Source organism: Poecilia formosa, unplaced genomic scaffold, assembly GCF_000485575.1.
Source record: "Poecilia formosa unplaced genomic scaffold, Poecilia_formosa-5.1.2 Scaffold99, whole genome shotgun sequence".
Classification (NCBI taxonomy): domain Eukaryota; kingdom Metazoa; phylum Chordata; class Actinopteri; order Cyprinodontiformes; family Poeciliidae; genus Poecilia; species Poecilia formosa.
The window spans coordinates 1,871,742-1,883,370 of NW_006800038.1; the positions used below are offsets into that span (position 1 = coordinate 1,871,742).

Genomic DNA, 11,629 nt, shown 5'->3' on the forward strand with positions numbered 1-11,629 from the left:
GTCAGGTGAGACGTGCCGGGATCCGGGCTCAGCAGCTTTCTGTGTCCCTGTCAGCTCTGATCAGTGTGATGGAGCAGAACGCCGGTGAACAGGGCAGCGCTGAGCCTCACAGGTTAAGGCAGAATCAGGAAAACCAATATCTGCTTTTGCAGACTTTCAACTTGAGAATTTATTTCTTGTCTCCCGAGAAACACTTTTTGCTTCAGGTGATCTTCCAGTGATATCGGCTGAAGTTTTTGCTTGTGCAGGTTTGTGCTCTGTGGGTTGGAAAAAAAACAAGTAATAACCTCTTGATATTTGAAGAAAGTTGCAACCTGCAACACTTATTATAAAGTCAGCGACACTGTTAGAAGAAAAAGAGACCAAAACTGGGATGTTCTCATTTCCTGCCAGTTACAGTGAAATGACCGGAAAATAATTAAAAAGTCAGAATTGTTTGTGTTTGGTTAAACTTTGTCTTTTGGAGTCTTTTATTACAATAAGAGTTCTAGAGAGATTCTGATATGCATTCATAATTTCTTGTAAGGCATCTAAAAATATATCTTGTTTTGGTTGATTTATAAGAAGAGACTGAAAATGTGACAGAAACAAAACGGATGAAGTTGTTTCTCAGAAGGAAAAATGATCTCCTTCCTAAAATAATAACCAATGACATTTTTTCCCATTTAGGGAAAAAAAGTCGCTTTTCAAACCATCATCCTCATGCTACTTCCTGTCGTGTTCTTCAACGTTTCCACCAGTAGTATCATCAGGCTGTTGATCATGTGACTCGTGATGCAGAAAAAGTGTTTCCATTGCAGTTTTGCAAAATATATTTGTATCGATAGGGTGTTTTTTTTTTTTTCAAAATTGCTATATTTCCATTAAGCAAATTTATTTTCAATTTGTGTAATTTTTTATGATTAGCGGAAACCCAGCTCGTGTTGCCTTGTGATGGCGTGGCGACCTGTCCAGGATGTATAATCAAACTCTTAATGTGAAGAGTAGCTGCTCTGTGTTTGTCAGTAAAGCTGTGTGTCAGGATGAAGCAGCAGCTCCTGTTGCACCGTTTGAAGCTTCCTGTCTTTGTTGCCATTAATTTCTCATGGTAACATGGTGAAGGTGAGCCAGCCTATCAGAGAGGCCCTGGAGAACAGCGTGGGAGCCGAGTCTTTGCTCAATGACACCAAGAGGCATGAATGCTGCGACCTTGACAGGACGTGTAAATTTAACTCCTGTTGGATGATTTCTGTCAGGATCTGCTCCTTCCTCTGTTTTCTGCCAAAGCGTCTCGGAAGCGTTTCATAAATTTATCATCCTGAAGTAGATTTGAGAGAGACATGTATTCACTATTCCATAAAATCCTTGCTCATATAAACTGTCTAATGGTAGCTTAGCAACAATAACCCTACATGGCAGCGTTATCAAGGCCTGCTCTGCTAACATGCTGAAGCAGCACACTTGGGGCTAAAATGAAAATAATGAAAAATAAAGGTTTACTGACTCATGTCATTTTGTAAACTTGAATATTAGCATTTCAGATGATGTTCATTTCTGAGTGACTGAGAGGAGAATGTTTCTCCCATCAAGCACTGGAGATAAACACCATCCTGCCTGCAACATGCACAGAAACGTGGCAGATGGATGAAAGGAGTTTATTTTAGACCCAATAAATGGATAAGTATGTCCATGGAAAGCTTTTTGGGACTTCAAAGGCTTCATGAACAGGATTTAGATCTGCAGGAATGCATCAACAGCCAATCGGGTCTAACAACATCACATTTTCATGTTTTCCTTACTTTTCTGCACCAGTTTCTGTTGGCTGCTGAATATTAACACTTTCAATCAGCTGCAGATTATAGAACAATGGGTGTGGAGAGAGTGATGTAGCATTATACGGACTTTTACTCCAGTAAGAGAAGCACCACTTCAACTTATTTTTACTTTAAAAGTATCTCTCCAAGAAATTACTAGGAGTAAAAAAGTATTTGGTAAAAAGGCGACTCAAGAACAGAGTATCAAAAATGTTAGAAATGACAGACCAAAATGAGGAAAAGTTGGAATTTTAAAGACCAAAATGAAAATAATTAGCTCAAAATAAATCTAATCATTTTAACGCCTTACCATGTTGTGATCAGTTTTTATCTTAACCCGCCCTGTTTGTTGTGAATCTGTTTTTTGCGGATATTTTAGACTCTGTGTGCGTCTTTGCTCCTCTCTGTTCCCAACGTGCTGAACATCGCCCCGTTTGGCATTTCCTCCTGAGTCAGGAGAGAGTTGGTGTAACACTCCTTCAAGGACCTGGGCAGAATGCTAAATCTACGCCACGCTCCAATCGCTGCTCGTTTTCACGCTGAGGGTTTGTGCTTTCTTTATCCCTGCTGCTTCCAGAACAAAGACAAAATGCACAGATATTCAACTTAGTCACAATTTAAAGGCTAATATTATTATTTCTATAAAGCTTTAAAGTTCAGATATTATTTCCTTCTCATCCCCAAATTGATTAAAGCTTAAAACCTTTAAATATTTGCATTTAGGAAATACTTTGATATTTTAAAAACGACATTAACCCTGCACCATTTTGCTGCAGTTCTGGTAAACAATGCTTTTAATATTCCACTTTGCATAAATAAATAATGTATAAATATATAATCAACTTATCCTGTAGTATCCTCTCACGGTAAGAAATATTAAAAAATGAAACTTTAATTTAAGTACAGTTATTCAGTTGATTCATGCTAAAAGCGCAATCGACCAAAAAAAGTGAAGTTTGGTCCATCTGCAAACCTCTGACTCCGTTCCATTAGCATGAACTCTGGTGCGGTTCAAATGTTTATGTGGATGCTAGCAGATCCCTCCAAAAGCAGGAAGTTGATCATAGTGCAGGGAATTCTGGGTAAATACAACCACAATAAACAAGAGTCTACTGGGAAAAATGTTGGGTCGTTTTTTACCAAAGACAGAAGAAAAATCCTCCAAATGCTAAAATCTGATGCTACTCCAGCTTTGTGTACATTTTGGTGAAGAAGGAAGTTAGGGATCTGCGTCTTTTTCAGAGGTTTTCCTGTTGTTTCATTTAGTGGTTCTTGGTGCAGCGCCCCCACAGGCGAGGAGGGGAACAGGTTACTCAGAGGGTTTGGTTGGTTTGACTCAATGCAGTGACAAAAAGAACCACAGCAGCTGGAAATGTGACAACTGTTGAGATTTTGGTCCCCAATCAAATCAAGTCTAGTGTGAAAACAAGCTGAGTTTGAAGCCACGGCTCTTTGCAAAAGAAGCATGTAAACAATGTCCCTTTTCTTTTTGTTTAATTTGATTCTTTAGTTATTTCAAACCAGCTTTTTTTCCTAACTTTATAACAACTCGTGCTGTTTTAAGAACCGCCTGCCTGTTAATGAGCTGCAGGTACGGCATCCTCAGGCTCAGTATTCTGAACATCTCGTTCCTGAGCGTGCCTTTCTGCTGGAGCACCTCAAGCAAAGCCTCCTGACAGACTCATGTATGCAGAGCTGTAAACTCCTCTTTTAAGCTCTCCTCACTTCTCATGCTGTCTTCCTGACTCCCTGCAGGCACAAGTCAACGTCTTCTGCCTTCTCCGTCCGCATCCACCTCTGTAATAAAGTCCATCAGTTGGCCGGTCCAAATCTTCTTTCATCCATTTAGTACAACGGAGGCCCTGTAGAGGCTGGAGGCCACTCTCATTTTCCTTAATACCCTCATCATCACTAAACTCCAATATGTCTAAGACCAAGCGTCTGTTAGTGAGAGGATAATACTGCCGCCAAATCCCATTTGGCTCTTTGCTGTCAGATCAGTCAGAGAGACACAACGCAAAAAAATAAAAACCTGGCAGAAGCCCGGGGGAAATATCAGGATCCAACCTGAGACGTGAAGCGAGAGAGATGAAGTGAGAGACAGTCAATGGTGGTGAAACAGAAAGGTGTGAAATAAAAGGACAAGTAACATATTCAAGAAAAATGAAGGGATGAAGAAGAAGAAGAGAAGGAAGGGACGTAGGAGGAGTGGTGAGCACTGATGGAGAAATTGCATTTTGATGGAGGCAAATTGAATCACGTCTGCGATGGAGGCCTCAGGACATCCAGGCAGATTGAGGCGGTCATGTCAGCGCGGAGAGATTACTGCCACCTGTGTGATGCCATGATTGCCTGCCGTCAGCATCGGGGATATTCGCGCTCACGCTGCGGCAGTAACTCCGCCCACCGCCGGGGTGACTGAACACGCAGCCGGCATGACAAAAAGGACGGGAAGAAACTCCATAGCAGAGTCTGTCAAGGACAGGTGCATAAAACCCGACAGGATTTCCAGCTGAACCTGCATCAACCTGCGCTAATGGGATTATAGTTACAAGGGAGAAAAATAAAACCTGCAAAGTGGGTAAAAAAACATTTTGGAAAGTAACTCTCAGCACGGGGCGAATTCGTCTCCCATCTCCGTGGATGAGTCCACATAATCTGCTTTTAATTGACACATCCAGTTTTTAAAATGCATGATCTGTGTGACAAACAGCAGATTGCATGTTCCACAGGAACAATTTCCATTTCTGTCGGCTTCTTATTGTCACTCACAGCTCACATGAGTCACGAATCGACTCCGCTGCAGGCCGGGGTGTCTGTTTTTCAGGTCAGTGATTTAAAGTCAGACGTAGTCTGTGTGCAAAAACAACTGCAGAAAGATTTCCAAGCCATACATGTAGGGCTGGGCAGTTTGGCTTAATCTCAATTTTTTTAATACCAGGTAATTTTTCTGGTACTAATCAATATTTTTCTTAAGAAGAAAAAAGAAAGAAATTACAAATGACAAAATATTTTCAAAAAGTTGCTTTTACCTCTTTGAGTTTTTAATGCAAGAATTTTTAATTATATAGTCATAATGTTAGCAGAGTAAAAACGCAATTCTACAAGAACATTTTAAAATGACAGCAAAAGTCATTTCAATGAGAAAAGTTTCAAGAGTTACAGAGATGCGTGGTTTTCTTCAAAATAGACTCAGTCGTTTGCAATTCCATACTGATGCATTAAAAGATCAAGTATTTCCTTATAAAACTGATGCCAAAGTATAACTTCACAAAAACGTTCCTTATTTTAATTTTTTTATACTTTTCGTGAAGGAGTTAGAATAAAATTATTACCTCAGTCTCCTAATATTACCACTTTATTCTGGTAATAACATTTTATTCTCGTGTTGTTATGACTGTATTCTCAAAATCACGATCTTAGTCTGGCCCTAATGTTTAATTACTGAGTTGACCTGAAGTCAAAACCCAAATAAATAAAAGCTGTAAAGATGTTTGTCAAACAAGATGGCCGCCTGGGGCGCGCTGAATTGACCAAATATTTCTGATTATCTTAATCAATAAAACCAGTTAGTCACTCAGCCCTACATAGAGGCAGTGAAGTTAATTAAACAATAAATGTCTGGTTGGACTGAAAGGAAAAGAAAAACATTTGAAACTGTTGAAGCGTTACAGTTACGTAGATCTCTGTTATCCTCAGTCCTTAACATTTTAATTCATAAATACAAAACTGAATGCACAGAATATATTTCTACAGTCTGTTTGTTAATGTATCTAATTAAAAACACAACAAAGCGATGAAGGAACGGACAGAGCCACAGACAAATGGATGAATGTCTGTTCAAAGCAGATGGACGTCCAAATGAACCAAGAAAGAAACAAATGAACAGATAAACAAACAAATGGTTGGACAAATGAACAAATGGAAAGAAGAATAAATGGATGATCCAACAAATGGAAGAACGGCCAACCAAAGGCAGACAGACAGACAAACAGATGAACGACTGGATGGTGAAACAAACCAAGACAACCAACCATCAGCTGGTCAGATGAACGAATAAAAGGAGGAATGAAAGACTGAATGAAAGGAGAAACAGATGAACAAACAAATGAACATATGTAAGAACAAATTCTCTAAGTAACTGGAAGATGAACAGAAAAATAGAGGAATGAAAATCAATCAACTAATTTAAAGATGTACAACCAACTTAAAGAGGCTAAAGAAGTAGTATTGTGTGAAATCCTTCATCAAAAACGTACCTGGAGTCTTTGCTTTGATTCTTTCATGTTTGAGAAATCCTTTAATCTCCATGGCAACCATTCAGCTGTGCAAAACGCCGGGGTGGGTCGAACCACGCCTTCCAGGATGTAGGCCCAGTCTTCCAAGCTGCCGCCTCAGAGCAACCAGCCCGGTGACTGACCCACTGAGCTCCTTCAGACTAGCCAGCAGCAATTAGCAAACACCTGGTGGTGTTTGAGCAGTGAGCTGCTGCTCAGAGCAACGCGCTGGTAAAAACATTAAAGGGTTAATGGAGGAGCCATGTTGTGTTGACTTCCTGAAGGCGGAGCCTCAGAAAGAACAGGAGTTTCTTAAAAAGACAAACACCCATTTAAAGGCATTACATTATAAAGTAAATTTTCTTTAAGTCATGTTTGATATAAAATGACTTAAACAGAACAGAAACCTGTGGAACGCCACAAGAAAAGAAAAACAGTTTTGAAGAAGCTTAAATGAGTCAGTAAAACATGACTGAAACCAACCTGAAGCTTCTCCTTTAACCTTTATTGGCTTCAGTAAATTTCAGGTTTTTACAAACTAAAGTCACTCAGGAAACATACTGACTGCTCGTTAGCACTCAGTTATCCTCAAAAAATGTGTGTTGAAATTCAAAAACCTGAATGATACATAATTATGGTTATTTTAAAATGGTTGGGTTTCAAAGAAGGAATTATGTTGTTTTCTGTTGGAAGCGATTTTTGAATTTTAAAGAAGCAACAAAGAGATTCTTTTTGTCATTTCTGCAGGGAAACTCAATCCACTGCTGCTATATTTACTGCCAGCTCTCCATAAAAAAAAGACCTAATGATGAAACTAGGGCAGCCCACGGCTGCAGAGCCCTACTCAACCTGAAGCAATGCTCTCCACAGCCCTTCATGTTCATAATAACAAGTGCTTAAAACAGCAAAAAGGGTTTCTGAACAGCAGAGCTAAAATATGTTTCATTTGAGACGCAGGCTGTATCTTTTTCTCATCGCGTTTTCATATTTATGAGGCAGATGATGATTTATGGCTGCAGCATGACCACTGCTTAGTATGCAAACACAGCCCTAAAGGTTTGCACAGGGTCCGGTTTACACCTGGCTGCCATCTGCGTCTTATAGAAATCCAGAATAAAACACTGGATTCAGAGCCAGAATTTCTAAAAAGCTCCTCACAGATTAAAAAATCTTTAAAATGATCAAATAGTAAAACAGTAAGTGCAAAAAAATGACAAAGCAAACGAGAAATGACTTCATAAAATCTACATAATTAAGACGGTGAGGGCAGTGGGAGCCGTGCCTCAGAGGTCGGGTTGGAGTGTGAAGGCTGTGAGTTCTGCTGGATCGCTGTGATGAATAATTAACCAGAGAGAAATCAGCATCTCTTTAATGAAACCGGACTCTTTCAGCGCTGCGCTGGAGGAATACTCAATCATTTACTCATCCTCTTACATTCATATTTGCACACATTTCCACAGAGACTTCAGTCAAACGCGAAGGATGCGAACGTCTGAGTCATCTGGCTCGGCTATATAGACTTCCTCATTAAAAGAGAAATAAATGTCTCCAGGTTCTGTTTTCTCATAGATTCCAAAGACATTTCCTGTTGCTATATAAAACAGTATATAAATAGAGAGAGCTACATAAACATGAACGTAGTGGTAAAGTGGTCTTTAATTATTAAATAATTAACTCCGTTTGCAGGCCTCTGATACAAATGTAGCCGTTCTTAAAGAAGTTCATTTCTTTAAGGACTCTTAGGCACAGAGTTGACTTTTAAATGCAGCTCATACATTCACAACAAGCCTCATATTATCCTTCTTTAACAGGCAGAATAGGATGGAAATACCCTTTATTGTCCATCATTCACACAGAGATAAAGTAATAAGAAGTACGAACTTTACCGTCAGACCAGCTCATATTTACATGTTTTTGGAACAAAATTCACTCAAGAGGCCTAATAAAAACACTAAACCCTCAGAATAAAGCAAACAGGGCAACATTCAAACATTTCCATTTACCTTCTAATTTAAGATTTTCTCCTCAGCCATCTTCCCTTCCTACGTTTTACGCGTTAATAGTTAGCACCTTGTCTTCTTGTCATCCAAGGATCCATCCGTCTTCCTCCTCTCTATATTTGTCTGCCTGGGCGGCACGAAGCAATAACAACATAATGTGAAGAAAATTAAGATGTCATTGCATCGCTTTATCTCTATTTCTGCAGATGAGACGGTTGTTTTGTTTAATAAAGACTCCGCCTTGAGCTGCTCTCCATGCCGTCACAATGTGTCTAAGAAAAGATCTTAATTCTAATACTGGTAAATTAAAAAGTAAAACGATTCTGTTTGTGTTGATGATAAATTATCTCCAATATCTGCTTATAAACACAGCCTGTTTACACACATTTCAAAGGTCTTCCAGGCAGCCGCTGCATTTGCAGCAGATGCTTTTCTCACTAATTAATGCCAGTGAAGACAACTCTGACATTCAACAGAAATGCATCTTCTCTCTTTATCACACTTACACATAGAGAGAGCAAGTTTCTGCCGCTTCTCATCCCTCTGCCTGGCACATGCACACAAGCTATAGGTTAATTGGCTGATTCCCATGTGGATGGAGGGATTGTGATGATGAAAAGTCAAAGAGAGAGAGAGAGACCAAGTAAAAGACTAAAAATAATGTTGAGCGGGACAGGAGAGGAATGAGGGGGACACTGGGACCAATTTACAGTCTTCTCCCATCATTAACTGGGAGCGGGTCTGGGTCATTAGCTGATCTGTCCTGTAAGCCGCTGTCACGGAGCAGGATGGAGGAACACCTGCTGAAGGTGGCAGATGGCAGGAAAAAGAGCCAAGAAATAGGCGGCCATTAGAGGGAAGGGAGCTGATTCAGCTCCTGTTATATTTTTTCTAATTAATCATTTAAAAACAGTGTAATGTGGAGTGTGTCATCACTGACAGACGGGTATTTTAAGCCTCCAAGTGGGAGAAATTAAAACAGACAGGAATCTTCAGGATTTTAATAAGGAAAATCCAAAATATTCATACACATATATAGTCATTTTTTTTCCCATTTTTGTCATATTTTTGTCTTAAATAATAAAATAATTTTAATATCATGACACAAAGGTAACCCGAGTATATAGAACATAGATCTGAAATAGTTTTCACATTATTGTTTTGCATTTTCTTTGTCTCATATTAAATTTGTTTGAAACCAATAAAGAGTTACATACTTTTCACAACATTTTGGTTCTAATTGTGAACAAATCTCTGAATCCGTTGTTCATTTTCAAATCCTAATTTAGTGAGCTGGATTAAAGAAACGTTACAATATCCAAATAAAATGACGTAACATATTCAATAAATAAGAAAATATGTCCCAATGAGTCTCGTTTAGAAAACAACCTTTAAACAGGTTTATTTATGAAACCCACATTTTTGTTTTTAAAAATCGTTTTTTATTCATCTGATGTAATATTCTAACTTAAATGTCAAATGAAACTCGAAAATCATCAATTAACAGAAATAGAGTACCATATTTTCCGCACTATAAGGCGCACCTAAAAACCTTCAATTTCCTCAAAAACCAACAGTGCGCCCTGTTGTCAGAACGCTGGTTTATTAATAAAGTTTGACTGACCTGTCTACCTACCGACCATCTAGAATCAGGTCGTCTGCAGGTCATTTAGCACCACGTTCTCCACGAACATGCTGTGCGCGAACGGAGAAGGGTGACCATCAAACGGCCACGCCCGGGCCCAGTCGCGGAAGGCTCTCCTTGTCAACCGGAGTCGGACTGTTTTGTTGACATTCCCTTTAGTGCAGCTCCATCTAGTGGACGCATAACGTAACTCCAACCTCTACTGTAGCGTCTATTCTATCCGCCTTATAATGTGGTGCGCCTTATGTATGAAAAAAGTTTTAAAATAGGCCATTCATTGAAGGTGCGCCTCATAATCCGGTGCGCCTTATAGTGTGGAAAATACGGTACTTGAAACATCAGTCTGTGTGTAGTTAATCTATACCAGGGGTGCCCATTACGTTGATCGCAAAGGGAAAGTGGGTAGATCATGGCAGGGCAGCCAATCTGACCTCTGGTCAACCTTTGTCACCACTGTTGAAGAAGATTCTAGGTTATAATATTTCTTAAGAAAGAAACTCTTTGGCTCGAACTTCTTCATCCCAGGTTCTCCCGGCGGGGCGCGTGTAGCCACACAAAAACAACAAAGAGTGCAGACGTCACAGAATTGCAGTTTAATCCAATAGAAGACAATGCATAAAATTACAACAGAAACTGCAGAACAACAGAGACATACATTCATTTACCTGACATAAATGGAAAGAAGAAGAAGGAAAGAAAGAAAAGCAAAGACTTGCAAAGACGTCTTTGGAGAATTGCAAGAGCAAATCTAATTTGTTACTTCTGTGTAGAAGGTTTTATAGTGAAGGCGTATTCCTATCTTTAATTTATTCAAATAAGGCGTATCTTTGCTCATCCAACCAGGAGCTATCTCTGACCCTTTCTCTAAAGCCAGGAACTCCTGCTTTTATGGCTTTTCACAAATGAGTGTGAAAAGCTAGAACTTCTACTGTATTGTTTCCCCACACAGACAAAAAGGCAGTTCAAACGATGCTAGCAAACCATCTACTGTAACTACAGGTAACATAAAGGTCAATAGGCCAGAATAAGTTACTGATTTCAAAACTATAATTAGGCTATTTCAATCAAGACATGTTAAGTTTTAAAACTAGCATATTTTAAATTTATTTTCTTAATGCCACCTTACGCATGCGCGTAATACCGTGCCAATAGTTAGACAAAGAAGAAGTAGTTACGCTGTTGCACAGCTAGCCGCTAATAATTTATTTAAACTAAATTTAAGAAAGGGTATGGCACTCATGTATAAACATGAGTGCCATAGCTGGTCCAAGTAAGAAGGCTAAAACCTACCACTTCCATGCTGAATGGGATTTTTTTTTTCACTATGTCATATTCGAAATGTGTTTGTCTCATTTGTCAATGTGCCATTGCTATTCCAAAGAAGGAAAATGTGGAGCGGCATTTTCGGACTCTTCATAAAAACTATGACGTTGATTTTCCTCCGAAAAGCGAACTGAGAAGGAGAAGGTGAAAGAACTTAAATCCCAGTTGTCCGGACAGGAGTCATTTTTCTCACATCTGACCACAATAACGAAGGCAGCCACCGAAGCATCTGGTGAGTCACTTGATGGTTGAGCACAAGAAGTCCTTCCAAGACGGAGAAATGATAAAAGAGGCATTTGTTGAAGCTGCTGATTCCTTGTTCCGAGACTTTAAAAACAAATCAGAAATATAATCTGCAATCAAAGTATTGAGGATTAGAAAGGTGGCTATACTCTTAAATATCTAAGTAAAAGAAATAACGCACAGAGACGTAGTTCTTGCTGCTAGGCCATAGACGAGCCGGAGATTTATTACACTACCACGGATTCCTCGTTACAGTTTCTTCAGTTCAGTACAAAATCTTCATCGTCATCGTCTTGTCACAAAAAATCTCCCCGAAGTCTTAACATCAACCTATTTTATACCTTCTCA

At 39.3% G+C, this 11,629-nt stretch overlaps 1 long non-coding RNA gene across 1 annotated transcript; it reads left to right on the top strand.

Moving 5' to 3' along the window:
- The first annotated feature begins 10,159 nt into the window (after positions 1-10,159).
- On the top strand, positions 10,160-11,587 carry LOC103142673 (uncharacterized). Its single transcript, XR_476723.1, has 3 exons — positions 10,160-10,170; positions 11,204-11,205; positions 11,404-11,587. It is a non-coding gene; the product is annotated as an uncharacterized LOC103142673 (long non-coding RNA).
- The last annotated feature ends 42 nt before the right edge of the window (positions 11,588-11,629 follow it).